The sequence below is a fragment of the Bombina bombina genome, chromosome 1 (genome assembly GCF_027579735.1).
Source record: "Bombina bombina isolate aBomBom1 chromosome 1, aBomBom1.pri, whole genome shotgun sequence".
NCBI classification, from domain to species: domain Eukaryota; kingdom Metazoa; phylum Chordata; class Amphibia; order Anura; family Bombinatoridae; genus Bombina; species Bombina bombina.
In genome coordinates, this window is record NC_069499.1 from 825,061,126 (window position 1) to 825,085,906 (window position 24,781).

Consider the following 24,781-nt stretch of genomic DNA (forward strand, 5'->3'; position numbering starts at 1 on the left):
ATGTATGTATGTAAATTGGGTATGAATATATGTACAGTATGTATGCATGTATGTATGTGCAGTAGGTAAGTATGTATGTAGAGTAGGTATGCATGTATGTATGTATGTGGAGTAGGTATATATGTATATAAATACTGTGGGTATTTATTATATATATATATATATATCTACACTAGATATTTATTGATAAATGCATTTATGTACAATATGTATGTATGTATGTACAGTATAATTGTATGTATGTATATACAGTAGATATGTATTTATGTATGTAAGTACAGTAGATATTTATATATTTATGTACAGTATGTAGATATGTATGACAAGTAGGTATGTATTGATGTACAGTAAATATGTATGTATGTACAGTAGGTATGTATTGATGTACAGTAAATATGTATGTATGTACAGTAGGTATGTATTTTGCGGAGGTATGTATGTAAAGAAGGTATGTATGTTGGCATGAATGTACATTAGTTATGTATTTATAATAGGTATGTATGTACAGAAGGTATGTATGTTTGCATGTATGTACAGTTTGCATGTATGTACAGTTGGTATGTATGTACAAGAAGTATGTATGTATGTATTTATGTACAGTAGGTATGTATGTACAGTAGGTATTTAAGTTAAGTGTGTATGTATGTTTTGCTTTTAAATCTTAGCTGAGAGCTTGTAAGTGAGTGCTGGGTTTTCTCTGTGTGTTGTATTAATTTGTTTTGTAATTTTCCCTATGGTTCTTGCACCCAGACCTGTCTGGGGTCAACTGCTTGTGGCTCTGGGGACAGCACAGCTTCCTGTGAGTGCCAGTGGCAACCAGAGCTGAGCATGTTGCAGGGTCATGTGATGTGTACCCGGTCCGGTATGAGAGTGCAGTTCCCTTCCGTGTTTTGTATATGTCTAGGGTGGTTACATATTCCTGTGCACCCTTCCCTTGTTTTCAGTTTGTTTGGATTTGAAAGCTTGCATTGTGTGGCTGTTTTAGGGTCTCAGGTATTGGAGAGGACCTTGACGTGGTACCTGAGCTTGTCCCATTTGGCCAGATGCGGTGACTAACCTTTCCATTTTTGCTTTTAAATCTTAGCTGAGAGCTTGTAAGTGAGTGCTGGGTTTTCTCTGTGTGTTGTATTAATTTGTTTTGTAATTTTCCCTATGGTTCTTGCACCCAGACCTGTCTGGGGTCAACTGCTTGTGGCTCTGGGGACAGCACAGCTTCCTGTGAGTGCCAGTGGCACCCAGGGCTGAGCATGTTGCAGGGTCATGTGATGTGTACCCGGTCCGGTATGAGAGTGCAGTTCCCTTCCGTGTTTTTTATGTATGCATGTATGTATAATCTTTGATTAGTTATGCATGCTTTTAAATATCTTATTCTTTGTGTATGTGGACACACATATGCTTGAATATGTATGAATGTATGTGAATATGTGTAAAATTATATTTGATAGTTCTTATATTTATGCTATTATGTGAAAAAGAGTGTATTTTTTTAATAGAATGTTTCTGTATGGAAATCTGTATATCTCTATAGTTATATGTGAAAATATAATTATATTCATGTGAGTGTGTAGAGTGATGAAAAAAATTAATGTATGTGTATGTATATCTAGATATGTATATATATATATATAAAAAAAATAATATGTAATGCTTGTATGTATATTATTCTGATTTAAGTTGTACACAAGTATGATTATATTTGTGTGTGTTCATGTGTTTATATGTATAAATATCTTTAATTATATGTATGCTTTTGTGTATTGGAGTGTGTGTGTAATGTTCAGGCAGATTCATAATATAGCTGAATGGATAATAATTCTCCTTTGCTTTATTATATGTCTTCATAATCGAAGGTGCATATATATATATATATATATATATATATATATACAAAATTTGAATCCAATTAAATTGGATTGTTATTTTGCAATATTTGATGTACAATTGTGAATAAAAATGAACAAATACAAAACACTGTTTTAGTGTTGATTGTTGAAGAAGGTTAGAAAGAAGAGCGCATGTGTAATCATTAGACTAAAATTCATGAATGCGCTGCTGTAGTAGCATTTGTATTGAATTTTGAATAATAGAATAAAATATGTTTATACTATGTCTATTGATTATATAATGTACATAGTAGCATTTAAAAAAAGTAATTACATGGCGATGTTTGATTCCAAATATATAGATTTATTAATATATATTCATTCATTATTTATTATTTTACAATTGAGAATATATATTCATACATAGCGACAAAGTTAAAAGAAAATCAAAACATAGTTTACCTTTAAAATGATGTCTTTTTCAACACACGAACTCAATGCGGCAAGCTTGGAATGAAATGAATAATAAAATTCAAAACAATAGCTTGCTTATCGAGTTTATGGGCTGAAATGAAACATGAAAATAACGCCCATAAATTATACCTAAGAGATAAGAAATTCTAAGTCCTTTATCAAGCTTGGATCGTAAAAAAGACAGATACGCTATGTGATAGAATACCTATTTAATCGATATACTTTTTTGACTGCGCATGCGTTATGCCAGTAGATGCCTTCTACTGGCGTTTGCATTTAAATAGGCAATATGCGCATGCGATTAAACGGCGGAATGATTTGCGCATGCGCGCAATGACAAATCCATGCGGTAATTATATGCAAGCTAACGCATAGCGATTGGACTAACGATATTCTAATTTAGACACTGTAAAAGGGGGTTTGGCTTGGGTGACGCGATTTGAAGAAATTTATATATACTTTTATGACGCTAGAAATACTCGTTTACAATTCAAATCAGGTACGTTTTAATCCTTAAGTTATTTGTAATCGATTTTAGGTAGTTAAGTGGAGTAAAAAAAAAAGGAACATTTTGGAATCCTTTAATTTTGGCATTTTTAATTGTCAGCTTTTAAAGGATATGCAATATTTAGAAAGTTTTGCCTTTTGTTGGAACCAATGGTCAGAAAGAAAAAATCATTTTGCAACATTAATGCAATGGTGGGATATAGAAAAAGTTCAAATAAAAGGTTTTTTTTGTCAACAGTATAGTCAGCAAATGTCTGCAAGTGTAAATAATAGCATGAGAGTTTTGGAGCAGGAAATTTTGCAACTTCAAAAAGCCTTTGATAGTTATTTAACCCCTTAATGACCACAGCACTTTTCCATTTTTTGTCCGTTTGGGACCAAGGCTATTTTTACATTTCTGCGGTGTTTGTGTTTAGCTGTAATTTTCCTCTTACTCATTTACTGTACCCACACATATTATATACTGTTTTTCTCGCCATTAAAAGGACTTTCTAAAGATACCATTATTTTCATCATATCTTATAATTTACTATAAAAAAAATTATAAAATATGAGGAAAAAATTGAAAAAAACACACTTTTTCTAACTTTGACCCCCAAAATCTGTTACACATCTACAACCACCAAAAAACACCCATGCTAAATAGTTTCTAAATTTTGTCCTGAGTTTAGAAATACCCAATGTTTACATCTTCTTTGCTTTTTTTTATAAGTTATAGGGCCATAAATACAAGTAGCACTTTGCTATTTCCAAACCATTATTTTTCAAAATTAGCGCTAGTTACATTAGAACACTGATATCTTTCAGGAATCTCTGAATATCCCTTGACATGTATATATATTTTTTTTAGTAGACATCCCAAAGTATTGATCTAGGCCCATTTTGGTATATTTCATGCCACCATTTCACCGCCAAATGCGATTAAATACAAAAAAATGTTCACTTTTTCACTAATTTTTTCACAAACTTTTGGTTTCTCACTGAAATTATTTACAAACAGCTTGTGCAATTATGGCTTAAATTATTTTAAATTAATCTCTGGGATCCCCTTTGTTCAGAAATAGCAGACATATATGGCTTTGGCGTTGCTTTTTGGTAATTAGAAGGCTGCTAAATGCCACTGCGCACTACACGTGTATTATGCCCAGCAGTGAAAGGGTTAATTAGGGAGCATGTAGGGAGCTTTTAGGGGCAATTTTAGCTTTAGTATAGTGTAGTAGACAACCCCAAGTATTGATCTAGGCCCATTTTGGTATATTTCATGCCACCATTTCACCGCCAAATGCGATCAAATAAAAAAAAACGTTACATTTTTCACAATTTTAGGTTTCTCACTGAAATCATTTACAAACAGCTTCTTCAATTATGGCACAAATGGTTGTAAATGCTTCTCTGGGATCCCCTTTATTCAGAAATAGCAGACATATATGGCTTTGGCGTTGCTTTGTGGTAATCAGAAGGCCGCCAAATGCCGCTGCGCATCACACGTGTATTATGGCTAGCAGTGATGGGGTTAATTATGTAGCTTGTAGGGAGCTTGCAGGGTTAATTTTAGCTTTAGTTTAGAGCTCAGCCTCTCACCTAAAACATCAGACCCCCTGATCCCTCCCAAACAGCTCTCTTCCCTCCCCCACCCCACAATTGTCCCCGCCATCTTAAGTACTGGCAGAAACTCTGCCAGTACTAAAATAAAAGCTATATTGGGGCTTTTTTTTTGTTTTTTTTTGGCATATTTACATATGCTGCTGTGTAGGATCCCCCCTTAGCCCCCAACCTCACTGATCCCCCACCAAACAGCTTTCTAACCCACCCCCTCTGCCTTAATGGGCGCCATCTTGGGTACTGGCAGCTGTCTGCCAGTACCCAGTTTAGTAACAAAAGTATGTTTATTCGTTTTTTCATAGCCCTTTTCTGTAGTGTAGCTCCCCCCCCCCAGACCAACCCCCCACCCCTTCCAGAACCCTTAGATCATAATTTATTTAGTTAAATGTTTTTTTTTTTTACTATTCTTAACTTAACTTTTGCTGCAGTGTAGCGGTTCCCTCCCGCTCCCACCCCGTGCACGCGCCCGCCCGCCGCCCCCTGTGCACGTGCGCGCCCCAAAGCCTGTCCCGCCCCCGATCCCGCCCCCCTCCCCTTCATCCGGCACACCGATGGCCGCCCACCCGCCTCCCAGACTTGCTCCCACCCACCAACGATACCGGCCACCGATGTCCGGTGCAGAGAGGGCCACAGAGTGGCTCTCTCTGCATCGGATGGCCAAGGGGGGTTATTGCAGGATGCCTCCATATCGAGGCATCACTGCAATAACCGGAAAGCAGCTGGAAGCGAGCAGGATCGCTTCCAGCTGCTTTCCAGACCAAGGACGTACGCCACACGTCCTCGGTCATTAACTGACTTTTTTTTGAGGACGTGTGGCGTACGTCCTTGGTCGTTAAGGGGTTAATGTTGGGTTGTATGCAAATTCAAAGTAAAAAAAACAAAAAAAAAAAAAAACAACAGTTGCTAGCTAACCTATTGGATAGTAGGGTTCAGGGCGTGCTATTAAGATCTAGTTTTAATATTGCAACAGAGATGGATATGTCATCACAGTATTTCTTTGGACTTGAGAAAAAAAAAGGACAAAAGAAAGTTATACACTTTTTAAAGGACTCAAATGGTTTTGAGTTCACTGAACAAAAGGAGATGAGGAACTTTGTTGTGAATTTCTATACAGAGCTGTTCAGGAGAAAAATCTGTAATGGATCAGATTCTGCTACACATCAGCTCCTCTGTTCTCTCCCAAAGATCAGGATATGGAGGGCCTTAAAAAACGTTTAACATTGTAAAAGCTGACCTACTTTAAATGGTTTGCACCCTGGTCCCTGGAATTGATGGGCTTCCTGTGGATTTCTATAAGCATTTCTGGACTATAATTGGTGACGATGTTCCTGGTCCTAAAGGTATCCTTTCAGGATAGAAAGCTGCCTTTGAGTTGTTGGCATGCAGTGTTAACTCTGTTTTGACTGACATAAGAAATTAGAAACCAGTCTCTCTGTTGTGCACAGACTATAAAAAAAATTCTAAAGCTTTGGCAATGCGTTTGAGAGACGTTATAGGTTCTGTAGTGCACCATGATGAAACCTACAATATTCCTAAATGGTGTTTCTATGATAATATTTCTTTATTAAGGGATTCTATAGCCGTTTCCAAATTGTTTTATATTAATGTGGGTATAATTTCACTAGATCAACAGAAGGCTTTTGACAAAGTTGAGCATGATTACCTCTTCAGTACTATGGATGCTTATGGTTTTGGTCCTCAGTTTATATCTGCTATACAAGTTTTATATAAGAATATATTTAGCATTCTTAAGATTAATTGTGAACTTAGTAGTCCTTTTCCTTTTCAAACTGGCATTAGGCAGGGATGTCCATTTTCTAGAATGCTGTATTCTCTTGTAATTGAGCCATTACTGATTAAATTAAGACAACATCTAGTTGGTTTTAGTTTACCTCATACACATTTCTATAATAGTATCTGCATATGCTGGAAATTAGAGTGGAACAGATCTGGTTTCTAGGAGTTTTAGGCTCAGATGAAGTTATGCATTTGAATTGAGAGGGAGTTTTTTATTTATCAAATCATTGACTTAAGCAAAGTGTTTAGTTTTTGCCAGTAAGTGAAGGTGGTCAGGCTTTGAGACTTTTGTTTTATGATGGTTATGCTCCTTGGAGATATATTAGTTTTACACTACTAGAGTAGGTAGTTTGGGGTATGATCAGCAGTTGTATCTAATATATTTGAGGTAAATAAAGGTAACCAATGCCACCCCTTTTTATGGCAGTTATAAATGCTTGAAATTTTTTAAAACTTTTATGGAATGAGGAATCTTTCTTTTTTCCTTGTCTGTTTTAAGATTTGTTATTTTCATCAGCTTAAACCTTTCACTGATACAAAGTAGAAATAACAACTTTATGTTTCACCAAGTGTAAGACCTGGTTGGAGGACCTTATATAAACCCCCCATTCAAAAATGTTCAGGAGATCTGCAGTGGCGTATAATTCATGGTATAATTGCTACAAATTATTTTTTAAGTCATATTAATCCTGAAAAAATTCTGAAACTATTCATCATATGTTTCTTTTCTGTCCAAGGCTAGGTGGTCTCTTTAATTTGTTAAGTGACCTATTTTATATATTGCATTTTGACTTTTCAGGTAATAGTTTTATCTTTGGATTTCATTATTTTTTTTTTTTTAAAGACATTGTTTTAGCTAACTTTTTGTTAGGACAGGCAAAGTTGGCTATTCTTAAAAGTAGAGAAGATAACTGGTGTTGGAAAAAATAATGTATTACACGTGTTTAGTTTATTAGTAGCATCTAGAGTAAAGGTAGAATATACATTTTATAAGATAATTCATGATTTGGAATTATTTAGCTCTAAAAAGAATATAGAAAATGTAATTTGTGATATTGAAAATGAAAATTTGATTATGCATTTGTAAAAATAAATAATTAGTGTTTTTAATTTTGTGTAATGTGTACGATATGGTGAAATACATTTTAAAACTCAAAAATCTCTCTTTCTCTGTCCCTCTCTCTCTATTATATATATATATATATCTCTTTCTATATGCCTCTCTCTGTTTCTCTCTCTATATATATATATATATATTTCTCTCTTTTTCTATCATTCTCTCTCTTTCTCTCTCTATATATATATTTCTCTTTTTCAACTTATCTCTCTCTTTCTCTCTATTTTTCTTTATAAATTGTATTTTATATATATATATATAAATATATATATACCCCTATATGTAGTTCACCCATGAGATCATCCTTTTTAGTTTGATATCAAATATGACAATGCCATATTTTCACATCCACTGCTATATATATATATATATATATATATTTTTTTTATTATCGGTTATTTGTAGAGCGCCAACAGATTCCGCAGCGCTAAATATATATATATATATATATATATATATATATATATATATCGTATGCAAATGTTTAGGCAAACCTGAAAATTTCCATGATTTTCATTTATAAATAATTGGGTGTTTGGATCAGCAATTTCATTTTGATCTATCAAATAACTGAAGGACACAGTAATATTTCAGTAGTGAAATGAGGTTTATTGGATGACCATTCCTCCTTGCAAAAAATCTCCAGTTCAGTTAGGTCTGATGGTTGCCGAGCATGGACAGCCCGCTTCATATCACCCCACATATTTTCAATGATATTCAAGACTGGGATGGCCATTCTAGAACATTGTACTTGTTCCTTTGCATAATTGCCAGAGTAGATTTTGAGCAGTGTTTTGGGTTGTTGTCTTGTTGAAATATCCAGCTCCGGCGTAACTTCAACTTTGTGACTGATTCCTCAACATTATTCTCAAGTATCTGCTGATATTGAGTGGAATCCATGCGACCCTCAACTTTAACAAGATTCCCAGTACCGGCACTGGCCACGCACACAGCCCCACAGCATGATGGAACATCCACTAAATTTTACTGTGGCTAGCAAGTGTTTGTCTTGGAACGCTGTGTTATTTTGCCGTCATGCATAACGCACCTTTTTATGACCAAATAACTCAATCTTCGTTTCATCAGTCCACAGCATCTTCTTCCAAAATGAAGCTGGCTTGTCCAAATGTGTGTTTGCATACCTCAAGCGACTCTGTTTGTGGCGTGTGTGCAGAAAAGGCTTCTTCCACATCACTCTCCCATACGCTGAATTGTTGAATGATGCACAGTGTAGGTCTTTGGAGGTGGTCTGTGGGCTGTTTTTGACCGTTCTCAACATCCTTTGCCTCTCCGATATTTTACTCCTGGCCTTAACAAGAACTGTGTCTGTGGTCCATTTCCTCACTATGTTCCTCACAGTGGACACTACAAAAAGCTATCACAGAGATTTAAGCTGTCAGTCTTCCCCTAAACCATAATGTTGAACAATCTTTGTTTTCAGGCCATTTGAGATTTGTTTTGAGGCTCCCATGTGCCACTCTTCAGAGGAGAGTCAAAGAGAACAACAACTTGCAATTGGCCACCTTAAATACCTTTTCTCATGATTGGATGCACCTGTCTATGAAGTTCAAGGCTTAATGGGCTCACCAAACCAATTGTGTGTTCCAATTAATCAGTGCTAGGTAGTTACAGGTATTCAAATCAACAAAATGACAAGGGTGCCCACATTTATGCACCTGTCTAATTTTGTTTTGATGCATATTGCACATTTTCTGTTAATCCAATAAACCTCATTTCACTACTGAAATATTACTGTGTCCTTCAGTTATTTGATAGATCAAAATGAAAATTGCTGATCCAAACACCCAATTATTTATAAATGAAAATCATGGAAATTGTCAGGGGTGCCTAAACATTTGCATACGACTGTATGTATGTATATATATATATATATATATATATAAAAGTACAAAAGGTCCAGCACTCACTATAATCCATCAAAGCTGGGGTGCATCTCACATTATATGTAAATAGTAAGTGGCGAGTGCTCTCTTTGGACTTACTATTTATGTATATATATATAAATATATATAAATATATCAAAAAACACGTCTTCCAATAAACAAGACTGTCAACTCAGATTGCAATAAGGTATGATGCCCATTGATTAATTACATTTTGGAATAAAAACATATTTGCAATATAAATAGCACTCTACAACACTAAGTATGTATTATAAGGGTGGATGAAAGTAATCATTCCCCGAAATAAGGGGTTAAAATTTAGCTTTTAATAAGAAATAATAAAAAAAACATAGATAAAAGCACAGAGTGGTCATATCAGTGGTAAAATGTTTCACTGTTTTAGTAATATTTTTTCTCTGAAAGTGCATGTGAAGCATAGATAGATATTCTCAGTACATCAGCATTTCAAATACTGTAGCTGCTCAGATGATCAGTGAGGGTTATATAGTGTCAGAAAATAACAAATTGAGTCATTTACAAGTGATACACGCACATTAGGCTCTGTGAGCAAGTGCTGTGTTTAAAGGGACCGGGGGGAAATTTAAATCCCATACATGCATTAGCAAAATGCTTCTAATAAAAGCATTGCTATTATGTGCACCAGCATTTTAAACTCTTAGACCTAAAATCATGAAGCAATAGTGACAGAGATACATGTAACTATAGATATATATGTTTTAATAGATAGAAATATAGATACTGTATAGATATAGAGCATAATTGAATTAATATTAAATTAATATTGAATATATTTTATTCTATATTTTATAGATTTATTTAGATACCAGCAAAAGGTCAGACTGTATATTGTAAAAGGCTGTAATAGCACAACTAGGAAAGGCAAATGGAATCCTGCGGTATCACTGCATGTTTTTCTAAATCACAGGAAAGTATACATATTTGGCTTTAACAGACCAAACAATATAATCTTGTTTTAGAAGATATGGTAAAAATTGTACTTCAAAAAAACAAATACCATAAGAATTAGGTAATGTTCTTTACATCTCAGTGACCTTTTCTACTACACACATGATGTAAGGAAATATCTTAAAGAAGATACAATACCAACCAAATATCCTTTTTCAAATCTGACTCTAATAAGAACAAATTATTATGGACATCAACTTGTAATCAATTACAAGATGGCCCCCAAAAAAATCCTTAAAAGATGGTTAACTTTATGAAGAAATGATAGATTGGTCATAATTCTAACCCAAACCCTAATACATGTAGTTATTGTTGTCATCATTTAAATAAAACAATGAGAGATACAAGTACAAATACCCGAAAATAAAGAGTATAGAGATATCACTACTGAATTCAATCCTTTCCATGTCATATTAAGTGTAAAACTTAAACTGGAAAAATGTTAGGGATGAAACCTCTTCAACCACAACTGACAGAAAAAGACAGGTTGATGCATAAACCTAGACAATGAGAGATATCACAAAACATCCTACAAATTCATCAACTCAGACAGGTATGGTTTCTAATGCTGGAGAAAATTATCACAAAGATTATCCAAAGCAAATAATAGCTAAATATAAATAAGACAAAGATATAGGTACTGTTACATCAGGTTTTCTTGAAAATAACATTTGTAAAAATTTAAATTGTGAAAATGAAGAATTACAAATTTTTCAAGATACTTCAATCAATATAACAGATTTATCCTTGATTGATGACAATGAAGATAAAATAATCTATACAATTTATAATCCTAAAACAACAACAGAATCAGGAGAAGAACCAACACCTGATGAATATGTGGAGATTTTTTTTTTTATTATTGTTTTTGAAAGTTGTATTGATGCTCTTTTAAAACTTGTACCTTACAGAGCTATAGCTGATTGTGATGTTCCTGTGTTGTTTATTCAAAAACGTTGTCTCGGGACAATGTTAATTGTGATCGGTGAATCTGAGGATGGTCATAAATCCACACTCTGGAATAGTAAGCCTACTATAGGTTTTAAAATATATAAGCATACAATTTCTAAGTAAACAAACCTATTAAAAAGTGCAGAAGACATTAATTTTCCCAACAATCGATATTAATTTGAAAAATTAAAAAACAAACAAAAAAGAAAAACGCCAACAATTACTTCTCTCAAGGGTCGATCTTTGACACGGTGGAGATGGGCAATGCGAGAGCCCAGTTTTTCCGCAAAATATTGTGTATATACAATGATGGAGGCCAAAACTATAAAACTGTAGATTTTACAATTTCCCAAGTTAGTAAGACAAACTCATCAGTGGCTATGGAAGCTAAGGCGTTCCGAAGATGTCTTAATAGCATTATCAATGACAGATTGCTAGCCTTAGTTGTAGCAACTGATTATCATGTCAGCATTAAAAAATTAATACGAGAGGTGTATTCACAAATAAAGCACCAATATCATGTGTGGCACTATTCGAAAAGCCTACGTAAAAAAGTACTAGCAGTAAGCAAGAAAACGTTTGTGAACAACTATCTTCATAGGTTTCAGCTATCATACATGTTGTGTAAACGTAATGAGGAAATCTCCATATCTGAGATATGGAAATCTTCCCTTTAACATTTTAAATATTAATTTGTGGAATAATGAAAAACATATATGTTCATGTAAACATGTAAATTTAAATTTGGATGAACAATGAAAGAAAAAATGGTTGGAACCAAATTCCAACGCACTACATGAACTGAAAAACATAGTTTGCATCCTTACCCAAAAATATAGATTCAACGATATGTCCTCTCATTCTATTGGCTAATATAAACTGAATTGAATTAGAAGAATCAAATCAGCCAATAGGAATTCAAGGGACACCATCTTTAATCGCGTACCTTAAATTCACTATTCAGTGTATGGCGGAGATTGTACAAAGAGGATCCTCCACGCTCCATCGCTCCGCGGTCAGTTCCAGGGTCGCCGGTCTTCAGGACCTTCTCCGCCGGACTTCAGGATCCATGAGTAACAACCTGGGGGTTAGATTTAGGATTTTTTAAGGTTTTTTTGGGGGGGTTTATTTTATTTAGATTAGGGATGGGCAGTAAAAGAGCTAAATGCCCTTTTAAGTGCAATGCCCAAACAAATGCCCTTTTCAGGGCAATGGGTACTTTAGTTTTTTTTTAGTGTTAGGTTCTTTTATTTTGGGGGGTGGGGGTGTTTAATGTTAGGTGGGAATTTGTATATTTTTTGTAAAAGAGCCGATTATCTTGGGGCAATGCCCTACAAAAAGCCCTTTTAAGGGCTACTGGTAGTTTATTCTTAGAGTAGGGGGTGTTTTTATTTTTGGGGGGGATTAGGTTTAATTTGTTAAATTTGGTCATTTGATTTTTTTATTTTCTGTAATCTTAGCCTTTTTTATTTTTTGTAACTTTAGAATGTATTAGTTTAGGTAATTGCGAGTTTTGCGTTATGAGTGAAAAAGCATTGTTATGCCGGTATTACAAGTCTTGTCAGAATAGCTGCACCGCACACCTTTTAGATCGTCCCGCATCGTCACTTTAAGAAAAGTTCTTTTCAATGGGACTTCCATAGCGCCGGTATTACGAGTTTTGCTGCGTGGCCAAAAAGTGAGAGGTACAGCCTAAAATGACAAGATCCGTACCACCATCTAAAGTCAGTAGTTATGAGTTTTATGCTACAGAGCTGTGACATAAAAATCATAACTAAACTGTTACAAAGTGCACTAACACTCATAAAGTACCTATTAAGACCTAAACCGAGGCCCTCCCACATCGCGAACACTAAAATAAAATTATTAACCCCTAATCTGCCATTCTGGACATTGCTGCCACTTCAAAAATGTATTAACCCCTATTCCGCCTCTCCCTGACAGCGTCATCACTATAATAAAATTATTAACCCCTAAACCTCCATCCTCCCGCGTCGCAAACACTATTTAAAGATTATTAACCCCTAATCTGCCGTCCACCCCCACTGCCGCTATAATAAACCTATTAACCCCTAAATCTAACCTTAACACCCCCTAACTTAAATATAATTAGAATAAATCTAAATAAAACTTACAATTATTACATAATTCCTATTTAAAACTAAATACATACTTACCTATAAAATAAAACCTAAGCTAACTACAATATAACTAATAGTTACATTGTATCTATCTTAGGTTTTATTTTTATTTAACCCCTTAACGACCGAGGACGTGCAGGGTACGTCCTCAAAAAAAAGGCAGTTAATGCCTGAGAACGTACCCTGCACGTCCTCGGTTTGGAAAGCAGCTGGAAGCGATCCTGCTCGCTTCCAGCTGCTTTCCGGTTATTGCAGTGATGCCTCGATATGGAGGCATCCTGCAATAACCTTTGGTAGCCATCCGGTGCAGAGAGAGCCACTCTGTGGCCCTCTCTGCACCGGAGATCGGTGGCTCCCTGCGCTGTTGGGTGGGAGCCGGACCGGGAGGCGGGTGGCGGCCATCGATGGCCCTGGTTATGTGCAGGGGGGGCGGGATCGTGGGCGGGGACGAGCAGGGGCGCGCACGGACGCGCGCGCGTGCACGGGAGGGCGGGGGCGGGCGCGTGCACGGGAGGGCGGGGGCGGGCGCGTGCACGGGGAGGGAGCGGGTGGGAACCGCTACACTACAGAAAATGATTTAATAAAAAATGTATAAATTTCGAAATATTTAAAAAAAAAAAAAGATCAGCAAGGTGGTGGGGGTTTGTCTGTGTGGGGGGGGGGAAGCTACACTACAGAAAAAAGCCCCAAAAAAATAAAAAAAGCACTTTTTTTTGCAAACTGGGTACTGGCAGACAGCTGCCAGTACCCAAGATGGCCCCCAATGAGGCAGAGGGGAGGGTTAGAGAGCGGTTTTGGGGGGGATCAGGGAGGTTGGGGGCTAAGGGGGGGATCCTACACCCTAGCATATGTAAATATGCTAAAAAATTTTTTTATTTTTTTTAAAAAACCCTTTTATTTTAGTACTGGCAGACTTTCTGCCAGTACTTAAGATGGCGGGGACATTTGTGGGGTGGGGGAGGGAAGGGAGCTGTTTGGGAGGGATCAGGGGGTGGGATGTGTCAGGTGGGAGGCTGATCTCTACACTAAAGCTAAAATTAACCCTGCAAGCTCCCTACAAACTCCCTAATTAACCCCTTCACTGCTAGCCATAATACACGTGTGAGGCGCAGCAGGATTTAGCGGCCTTCTAATTACCAGAAAGCAACGCCAAAGTCATATATGTCTGCTATTTCTGAACAAAGGGGATCCCAGACAAGTATTTACAACCATTTGTGCCATAATTGCACAAGCTGTTTGTAAATTATTTCAGTGAGAAACCTAAAATTGTGAAAAATTTTACTTTTTTTTCAATTTGATCGCATTTGGCGGTGAAATGGTGGCATGAAATATACCAAAATGTGCCTAGATCAATACTTGGGGTTGTCTACTATACTACACTAAAGCTAAAATTAACCCTACAAGCTCCCTAATTAACCCCTTAACTGCTGGGCATAATACACTTGTGGTGCGCAGTGGCATTTAGCGGCCTTCTAATTACCAAAAAGCAACGCCAAAGCCATATATGTCTGCTATTTCTGAACAAAGGGGATCCCAGAGAAGAATTTACAACCATGTATGCCATAATTGCACAAGTTGTTTGTAAATAATTTCAGTGAGAAACCAAAAGTTTGTGAAAAAATTTGTGAAAAAGTGAACGATTTTTTGTATTTGATCGCATTTGGCGGTGAAATGGTGGTATGAAATATACCAAAATTGTCCTAGATCAATACTTTGGGATGTCTACTAAAAAAAAATATATACATGTCAAGGGATATTCAGGGATTCCTGAAAGATATTAGTGTTCTAATGTAACTAGCGCTAATTTTGGAAAAAAGTGGTTTGGAAATAGCAAAGTGCTACTTGTATTTATGGCCCTATAACTTGCACAAAAAGCAAAGAACATGTAAACATTGGGTATTTCTAAACTCAGGACAAAATTTTGAAACTATTTAGCATGGGTGTTTTTTGGTGGTTGTAGATATGTAACAGATTTTGGGGGTCAAAGTTAGAAAAAGTGTGTTTTTTTCAATTTTCCCTCATATTTTATATTTTTTTTATAGTAAATTATAAGATATGATGAAAATAATGGTATCTTTAGAAAGTCCATTTAGTGGCGAGAAAAACGGTATATAATATGTGTGGGTACAGTAAATGAGTAAGAAGAAAATTACAGCTAAACACAAACACCGCAAAAATGTAAAAATAGCCTTGGTCCCAAACGGACAGAAAATGGAAAAGTGCTGTGGTCATTAAGGGGTTAACAGGTGTGTATTTATTTTAGCTAGGTAGTTAGTAACTAGTTAATAACTATTTACTAACTAGTCTACCTAGTTAAAATAAATACAAACTTACCTGAAAAATAAAACCTAACCTGTCTTACACTAAAACCTAACATTACAATAAAATAAAATAAATTAATCAAATACATTTATCTAAATTACAAAAAAAAACACACCAAATTACACAAAATAAAAAACGAAATCATCAAAGATAAAAAATAATTACTCCTAATCTAATAGCCCTATAAAAATAAAAAAGCCCGCCCCAAAATAAAAAAAACGTAGCCTACACTAAACTGCCAATGGCCATTAAAAGGGCCTTTTGCGGGGCATTGCCCCAAAGAAATCAGCTCTTTTACCTGTAAAAAAATATACAAACACCCCCCAACAGTAAAACCCACCACCCACACAACCAAACCCCCCAAATAAAAATCTAAATAAACCTAAGCTCCCCATTGCACTGAAAAGGGCATTTGGATGGGCATTGCCCTTAAAAGGGCATTTAGCTCTTTTACTGCCCGAACCCTAATCTAAAAATAAAACCCACCCAAAAAACACTTAAAAAACCTAACACTAACCCCCGACAATCTACTTACAGTTTTCGAAGACCGGACATCCATCCTCATCCAGGCAGCAGAAGTCTTCATCCACGTGGGCAGAAGTCCTCCTCGAAGCCGGCAGAAGTCTTCATCCAGACGGCATCTTCTATCTTCATCCATCCGGCGCGGAGCATCCTCTTCTTCCGATGGTCAACGAAGAATGAAGTTTCCCTTTAAGGTACATCATCCAAGATGGCGTCCCTTACATTCCGATTGGCTGATAGAATTCTATCAGCCAATAGAAATTAAAGGGTAAACAATCCAATCAGTCAATATGATTGAGCTTGCATTCTAATGGCTGATTGGATCAGCCAATAGGATGAAAGCTCAATCCTATTGGCTGATTGCAACAGCCAATAGGATTTTTACCCTTTAATTCCTATTCGCTGATAGAATTCTATCAGCCAATCAGAATGTAAGGGATGCCATCTTGGATGACGTACCTTAAAGGGAAACTTGATTCTTCTTTGACCATCGGAAGAAGAGGATGCTCCACGCCGGATGTCTTGAAGATGGACCCGCTCCGCACCGGATGGATGAAGATAGAAGATGCTATCTGGATGAAGACCTCTGCCCGCTTGGATGAAAACTTCTGCCGGCTTCGAGGAGGACTTCTGCCCGCTTGGATGAAGACTTCTGCCACCTAGATGAGGATGGATGTCCGGTCTTCGAAAACTGTAGGTGGATCATCGGGGGTTAGTTTTATTTAAGGGTTTATTGGGTGGGTTTTATTTTTAGATTAGGGTTGGGCAGTAAAAGACCTAAATGCCCTTTTAAGGACAATGCCCATCCAAATTTTGTAATTTAGATAATTGTATTGTATTAATTTAATTTATTTTACTGTAATGTTAGTTTTTAGTGTAAGGCAGGTTAGGTTTTATTTTACAGGTAACTTTGTATTTATTTTAACTAGGTAGCTAGTAAATAGTTAATAACTATTTACCAACTAGTCTACCTAGTTAAAATAAATACAAACTTACCTGTGAAATAAAACCTAAGCTAACTACAATGTAACTATTAGTTATATTGTAGGTAGCTTAGGTTTTATTTTACAGGTATTTAGTTTTAAATAGGAATTATTTAGGTAATAATTGTAAGTTTTATTTAGATTTGTTTTAATTATATTTAAGTTAGAGGGTGTTAGGATTAGGTTTAGGGGTTAATAGGTTTATTATAGTGGCGGTGTGGGCGGACGGCAGATTAGGGGTTAATAACTAATGTAAAGTGGCGGCCATGTTAGGGGCGGCAGATTAGGGGTTAATAGTTTTATTTATGTGGCGGCGATGTTAAGGGCAGCAGATTAGTGGTTAATAGTTTTATGTAGGTGGCGGCAATGTTGGGGGCGGCAGATTAGGGGTGTTTAGACGTGGTTTTTATGTTAGGGTGTTAGGTTTAAAGTTTTCTTTCCCCATAGACATTGATGGGGCTGCGTTACAGATCTTTTGTTTCCGCGATCGCAGGTGTTAGGCTTTTTTTTGCCAGCTCTCCCCATTGATGTCTATGGGGAAAGCAGCGCTTGTATTTGGGTGAAGTATGGAGCGCAACCCAATCATATTACCCGCACAAGCCTGCTTTTTGCAATCCTGTAATAGCAGCGCTATGAAAGGTGAGCGGTGAAAATAATGTACAAGTAATTAGCGAGCAGCCATAATAACAATCCATATATTAACAACATAGTAAAATATTACAGGTTCATTGACGATATTATTATCCTTTGGGAAGGAGACCTTGGTGAGGCTGAAAACTTCATTAAACATCTAAACAATAATAATATGAATCTTACATTCACAGGGAAAATTTCCGATAAACAAATTGAATTTTTAGACCTTATTCTCTTTTCTGAAAATGAAAAAATTAAAGTAACTAATTACAGAAAACCAACGGATACTAATAGCTTTTTAAAGGCAGATAGTGGTAATTTACAGTTATGGAAGCAAAATATACCCTATAGACAATTTCAGAGGGTAAGGAGAAATTGATCAAATTTAAAAGACTATCATGAAGAAGCCAAAGTTTTAGCTGACAAATTCATACAAAAAGGTTAATCAGAGAAGTTGATAAATAGGACCAATGAAAGGGTACAAACTATGGACAGATAAGATTTAATAGAATATAAAAAGAAAGACAACTCTGAACAACAGAGAAAATCCAATATCAGGTTCATAACAACTTATAATGAAAATCATAAAGATATTCAAATTTTTTTAGAAAAACACTGGAATATCTTACTTAAGGACCCTGTATTAGGAACACAAATAGATCAAAAACCTCAATTTGTTTATAAAAGAAACAATAATTTAAAAAACATGTTAGCCCCTAGCAAATTAAGAGAACAACGTCCAAAAAATACCAATAATAATATGTGGTTAACATCAAAAAAGGGATTGATAAAGTGCAAAAAGAAAGATTGTAGCACTTGCCCATATGTGAATAGTGAGGATACATTCTATAATTATAATAAATCAAAATCTTTTAAATGTAGAAATAGTTGCACATGTGATAGTACATATGTTGTATATCAAATCACATGTAAATGTGGTAAAATTTATATTGGTAGAACCAAGAGAAAGCTAAAATATAGGATATCTGAACATATTAGGAACATTGAAAATTCGTTTGAAAACCATAGTGTTTCAAAACATTTCAGGATAGCTCATAACAGTAACCCTGAAGGATTAACCGTTAAAGTGATTGAATGGATAGCACCTAACAAATTAGACCACAATAGATTATTAAAACTTAGAAAAAGGGAGACCTTGTGGATCTATACCCTCCAAGGTTTACATCCAGAAGGTCTGAATATAGATCTGGATATTCAGGCATTTTTGGTCTAACTAGATTAGAATTTTATATCCATTCTAATATAGTAGTATGGAAATATGCTAGGTTCAGTGTTTATATATGTCTTCACATTAATTTTCATTGATACTTTACACCACATACTTCAATTTGTAAAATAATCCTACTCTATCCTGACATTACTGTCTTCACTTCTTGTACATTATAGTGTTAGATTCAGGTAGCTCATTTTGGCAGAATTTATCTATGTATTTAGGACTCACAATACATTTCTCATTGAGATATTTATCTCTTTCTAATAATCCCAATTTATACTAATATCGCTATCAGGTTAAAAATCGTTTAACATATAATAGATCTGTTTTATTAATTTTTAAACAAGTGATACATTAAATTTTCACCATATAATTGTTTATTTATATTGTTTTTTAACTATTTATTTTGTTTCAATCATGCATTTTAATAGGCTTTGTGTATGTTTTATGTATATAATATTATCTATTTTTCCAAATAGCAAGTAATTCTGCAATTTGTGTGTTTTAACATATTATTTATTTTTTAAGTATACCCATTGTTAGCCAATTAAATTTTAGCATTGTGTATATAATGTTGAGTTTGCTGGCAACTGGTAGCAACCTCTTGACAAAGCTCCCACGGTAGGGAGCGAAACGGCCATCGAGGATTTTTCAAACTGAGAAACTCCATCGGCAGTGACAGTTACAGACTTCCGGCACATACCGGAACCGGCTTCTGCAGTAACTCACAGCTGATTAGCCGCATATACGCCACACAGAAAGATTAGCTGAGGACTGGACTTATTACCCGGCTACACTGACAAAGACCCTGTGTGTTATATCATTAAGGCTCTGTGTCTTATATGCTCATGTTTTATTATTCTCTGGTACGCACAATGCCTGCAGTTTTATTGTTTTAGAGTGTTGCACTCATTAATATTTATCTTCACTTGAGTCCGGTTGCGCTCTTCTGTTCCTGTTTTTCAGTTTTTGCCTTGCTTGAAGGATTCCATTATGATACACCTTTAGAAGAGCAGCAGACACCAGTTTGTTTGGTGAGGACCGTTCACACATTGTAAGATCTATTTTTCAGCTTAAGACTCGGCTATTTGGAAATTGACTCTGACAATTATATTGAAGCTCATTTCATTTTTATCTGCATTTATCTATGGTTTGTTTTAAGTGTGTTGTATTATATGTATCATAGCACCCCATTTTAACCTGTTTTTGTGATTTTTAGGATTACATGGTAAATCTTAAAGATACAGTGTGTCATATATCTCCAGGATTTTCAGATTTTAGTTTTGGGAGATAGATATTCATACTGTGATCACCACAATATATTATTATAATATCCTTATATGATAATTTCTCCACAGCAGTAGCGCTGATACGTTGTTTCCCTTATTTGTGAGCAGCCATAATGCAAAACTCATAATCTGGCTATTAATCAAGCTTGATATAGGAAGCCCTTGACAAGGTATAGGAAAGGATTTTAGGGATAAACGGGTAGACGGAGGCGAGATCCAGATTACTCTTAGGGCAACCTGATCAATCCTCCACTTGTTGTTTCTGTGACAATAAGAGTAAATATATATGGGTAGCTTATGTTACCCCCCAGTTGTGCGAATGAGGGGATGTCTGATAATAATTCTCTTTTTCTAGAGTCCCATGTAAATTTCAGATGGTGAAAAAAATGCCAATTTATTAGTTCTGTAATATCCATATTCTTCTAAGGTAAATGTATTATCCATATGGGTGATCCAGCTGTTTATGTCAGGGCAATTTTGAGATTTCCACAATTTTGCTATTAGGGATCTAGCTAAATTCAGTGATCTCAGTCTAAGCCTGCATGGACAAGAGGGCATTAAGTTCATTAAGGCTGTTGTTGGATCTAATGAAAATGGTGTGAATGGACTTAGTATTAATTTGATGTATTTCTCAATTATGGACAAGAAGGGTTTTAACCTCAAGCATTCCCACCATATATGCATCAATGTACCTTTCTTCCCAAACCCCCTCCAACACACATCCGAAGAGGTTGGAAAGAGGCTTTTCAATCTGACCGGTGTAAGGTACCAGCGTGCAAGAATTTTGTAATTCGCCTCAAAAATCATTGTAGATGAAGATGATTTCCTAGCATTGTTTAGAATGCGATTCCATTCAGAATCTTTAAAAGTTCTACCCAAATCTTTATGCCATCTCTCAGTATATTCCGGAAATTTAGTATTTTGAGCTGTTATTAATAATTGCCTAGCCCAAGATAGTGTATTACTCAACAGAGATTCGACTAAACAAAACTGTTCAAAATGAGTTAGGGGTCTGGTTAAGGCATCTCTTCATCTCTGTATTGGTGCGTACTAATGTAGTGTTGTATCTGATGGTATTTCAGCCAATGTGAGAAACCTCCCCCTAATATATCCACCAATTCTTGTCTCTCTCTTAGTTTACCTTCCCTAAGTAATTTAGTAATTGGTACAGTATATCCCATTTCCCAATTGTCTGCACTATGCTTTTGAAATTCCAATCCACCCAACAACTCTGCATTTGGCGAGATAGGGGATAGGGGGGACCTCAAGGTAGAAATATTTGGGGCATGCCATATAATTATGTCCCACATGTCGGTGTAACTGATACGCATTATCCACCGAGGTCTGTTTTGCTTTGCTAATTATTACATGGCTCCTGGGGAAGGGGAATGTAATATGTGAGGGTCCATAGGGATCCAAGCCTTATGTCTGCTATTCTGGTGCCAATCTAGAACTCTTTGCAAACATGTGGCTTGGTAGTATGTTTCCAATTGAGGCAGTCCTAATCCCCCCCCTACTAATCGATACATTGTCATTTTCTTAATTCTTGGTTTTATTTTCCCCCATACAAAGTTATTTAAAGTGTTTTTGTGTTTGAAATAGTATATATTGTGGGATGGGTATAGGGGCTGCTTATATTACATAAAGCAATCTAGGAAGGACATTAATTTTTAAAATCTGTAAACCCCCCCCCCAAGAAAATGGACAACCTTTCCAAGAGTAGAAATCTTCCTGGATAACCCTAGCTAGATTAGTGAAGTTTAATTCTAGGAGTGTTTTTGGGTTTGGTGTTAAGAGGATCCCTAGATATTTGGGAGCTTTAGGTTAGTGTTTAAACAGACAAGTCCATAGTAATTTTTGAAATGTAGTGACTGGAAGAGTTACACTAAATATTTCTGATTTTCGTTTGTTTACCGTGAATTTTGAAAATCTAACAAATTGTCGAAATTCTTAGCACTTCAGGAACAGATGTTTGTGGGGAAGAGAGTCTAAGAAGCACATCATCTGCGTAAAGAGATAACTTATATTCCAGAGGACCAACTCTAATTCCCGATATTTGTGGATTGGATCTAATTCTTTAAACCAATACTTTCATACTAATATTAAATAGAAGTGGGGAAAGTGGGCAGCCCTGTCGTGTACCGTTATGAATAGAAAAGGTGTCTGATAATAAATTATTAATGCTAATCTTTGCTGTTGGGGATTTATATATGCTTTGGATTCTATGGATCATTGCCTCCCCCAACCCAACCTTATATATATTTTTAAATCAGTGTTCAATAGAGAAATGGGTCTATAGTTACATGTTAAATGATTTGGTTTACCTGGCTTGGGCAGCACGGTTATATGTGCCTCTAAGCATTCTGAAGGTATGGTCTATTTGTGTATAAAGTGCTAAAAGTTGTGGAGCTAAGGATTCTCTGTATAATTTATAGTATTTATTTGAGAAGCCATCAGGACCTGGGCTCTTATTTAAAGGTAAATCGTCTATGGCATTTAATATTTCCTGAAGGGTAATTGGTTCTTCAAGGATTTCTGTATCACTAGTTTGAATTGTGGGTAATTCTGTGTTTTTTAGGTATTGTTCTAAGGAATCAATATGGGAAGGGTTATTTGGAGAAGGAAGATTGTAAAGGCCTCCATAAAACTTCCGAAATTTGTTTGCTATAGCTTTAGATTCTACTACATTATTTCTTTGTCTATCTGAAATATTAAAAATTTAATTTGGATAATTTTTCCATTTCAATGCTCTAGCAAGTAAAGTGTCTGATTTATTCCATCCATGGAAAAATATATTTTTTAGATACAAGGCTTTCTTACAGGCTTCTGCATGGAGATGTGCTCTGAGTACATTTCTGTATTCATTTAAGGACTCCAGTAAGTCTTTTCTTTGGGGATTTTGTTTGTGGGCTAATTCCAATAGAAAGGTTTTATATTTTGCTGTGAATTTGTGTTTAATTATGGCTTTTTGCTTTAGTAGTGTCCCTCTTAGTACTGCTTTGTGAGCCAACCAAATCTAATTTCCAAGTGAATGAATGTAAGGGTACAGAAAGGCCATTTCAATATCATAGATATGGAAGAGTGGTCTGACCAGGATATTGGGGATATATTAGAGTCTTGTACCAAAGGTAAATGTCCATGGTTAATAAACAAAAAGTCAATATGGGAATATGTACGAGCCAGATTTGAATAATAGGTATAATTACGTGCTTTGGGGTGATGTAGACGCCATATATTACTTTTAGTCCCCTAAGGTTCTGTAGAATCGAGTTTCTCATTTTGGTAGTGATTATACTTCATCCCTGTGAACAGTCCTGTTGAGGTAACAAAGCTACATTGAGGTCCCCCCCCCCCCCCCCAAGTATTAAAGCTCCCTTCTGTACTTCCAATAGTTTATTACATATTTTATGGAAAAATTGACCTTGTCCTACATTAGGTGAAGATATATTAGCTAGTGTAACCGGGCGATTGAATAAAACACCCACTAATATGAGGTGTCTACCTTCTCTATCTTCATGTTTTTCCAACATTTGAAAATGTGTGTGTGTTTGTGAAACAAGATACCCACTCCATTAGTTTTCTTATTATGAGACAGAAGGTAAACTGTAGGAAAAGCTCTTGATTTAAATTTTGGTTCTCTATGTTTAAGATGTTACCCTTTTCTTTTTTAAACCAATTCATTAATACCGAACGCTTAGTGGGAGAATTTAACCTGGGCTACTCTAAAAGCCTTGTTAGCATATATGAAGGCAAACAATGGAGCAAGTTTGTATGGGCCTTAACCAGATCCCTATAAGTAGTGCACGGTAGAATGCATTATATTTATTCCTTTTGCGTATATTACACTATCTTATAGGGTAAAGGTCTGGCCATTGATGTTATAGCTTACTATATCATTTGTGGCCTGTGCTTATGATATAGATATTTATACAGGCCGCTTGCCCCCTCCTGCTCGTTTTCGCAACGCAGTATGTGTATTGTCACTTCACTCCTTGTGGGACTTCCTCCGATCTACTGCCTTTGCTAAGGGCTATTCATCTATTTAAAGGCTGTTTAACCTTGAGATCCATTCCGCTTCTCTTTTCAGAGCCTTCACAGCCGTTGATTGCCTCGAGTTCTGACAGGCCTTTATTTATGTACAGGGTTTTCTTACCTGACTCTCAGGGCCCGACCACGATCTCCACCACCGAAGCTCCCTTTTCTTATGTTTGCCGAGGATGATTAATCTATTTAAGGACAGCTAATCCACATGCTCCGCTCCATCTCCTTTTGGATGCTTTTACTGCCGGTACATGCCACAATTGCTAACGGGCCTGTCCAGATGTATGGGGTTTCCTTTTCCCAACTATCAGGGCGCTAAAGTTCTCGTTTTTCACTTTATATAGCGGACAGCTCACTTTTAAAGGATTACAAACTCTTGCCCAATTTTGTATAATCAAAATACATATTCTAACTAAAATGTATTAAAGTAAACTTACCGACCTATAACTCTTTG